Source organism: Erinaceus europaeus, chromosome 17, assembly GCF_950295315.1.
Source record: "Erinaceus europaeus chromosome 17, mEriEur2.1, whole genome shotgun sequence".
Lineage (NCBI taxonomy): Eukaryota > Metazoa > Chordata > Mammalia > Eulipotyphla > Erinaceidae > Erinaceus > Erinaceus europaeus.
In genome coordinates, this window is record NC_080178.1 from 80,040,116 (window position 1) to 80,041,465 (window position 1,350).

A 1,350-nucleotide genomic window follows, 5' to 3' on the forward strand; every position below is an offset into this window, starting at 1 on the left:
GGGTTAGGTCTGCAGGTGTCTATCCTTCTCTCCCTCTCTCTGTCTTCCCCTCCTCTCTCCATTTCTCTCTGTCCTATCCAACAATGAACGACATCAACAATAACAATAATAACCACAACAAGGCTACAACAACAAGGGCAACAAAAGGGGGAAAAAATGGCCTCCAGGAGCGGTGGGTTCATGGTGCAGGCACCGAGCCCAGCAATAACCCTGGAGGCAAAAAAAAAAAAAAAAGGGAAAAAAAGAAATAAAATTAAATATTAAAATGCTCTACCTAGAACAGAATAAGAATTCCTTTTTTTAAAAAAAAGTTTTGTTAATCTGTTAATGAGCTAGAGAGAGTATCACTCTGATATATGTATACAGGGGACCTCATGCTTCAGAGTCCAACATTTTATCCACTGTGCCACATCCCAGGCTTCAAAAGAAACTCTTTCTAAAACAAAACATGAAATTTTAGTGGAAAAGAAACTTGGGAAATGGCTCAACTGCTCTCAGCACCAGACTTTAAGGCCTGAGGTTCCCACTTGGGTCCATGGCACCGCATGGCTGTCTGTTTCCTCTCTCTCCTCTCCCCGTCTGTCTCTTTTTATGTGACCAATAACATCTTTAAAGGTCCACTACTACGTTGCCATGTGCCAGACCCAGATATGAGCACAGACCCTACTGCACTGAAGGGAGCTTTGGTCCTCTTTCTGCCTTCTCTGTCTCTAATATATACATATAATACCCTAAAATACCTTGGGAGGCAGTGCAATAGATAAAACATTGTACTTCTTGGTTGTCGAACGGTAGCAAACTGGGTTAAGCGCAGGTGGCACAAAGCGCAAGGACCAGCCTACGGATCCTGGTTCGAGCCCCCGGCTCCCCACCTGCAGGGGAGTCGCTTCACAGGCGGTGAAGCAGGTCTGCAGGTGTCTGTCTTTCTCTCCCCCTCATTGTCTTCCCCTCCTCTCTCCATTTCTCTCTGTCCTGTCCAACAACGACAATGACATCAACAACAACAATAATAACTACAACAATAAAAAACAAGGGAGGGAGTTTAGCTTAGCTCGGCTTAGATTGTGCTGCATCCTGCATGAATAAAGAGATACTGCGTACAACACAGCCATGAGTCCCAGGTCGTCTGTCTCCCATCAATGAAGCTCAGCCCGACATATATGGAACCATTCCTGTTCTCAGGGATGAAACTCACTTGGTGTTGGTGAATTATTCTCTTGACATGTTGTTGGACTCGATGTGCCAAGATTTTATTCAGCATCTTTGCATGTAATGTTCATGTAATGATTTTTAACAGATACTGAACCATTCCTGTTCTCAGGGATGAAACTCACTTGGTGTTGGTGAATT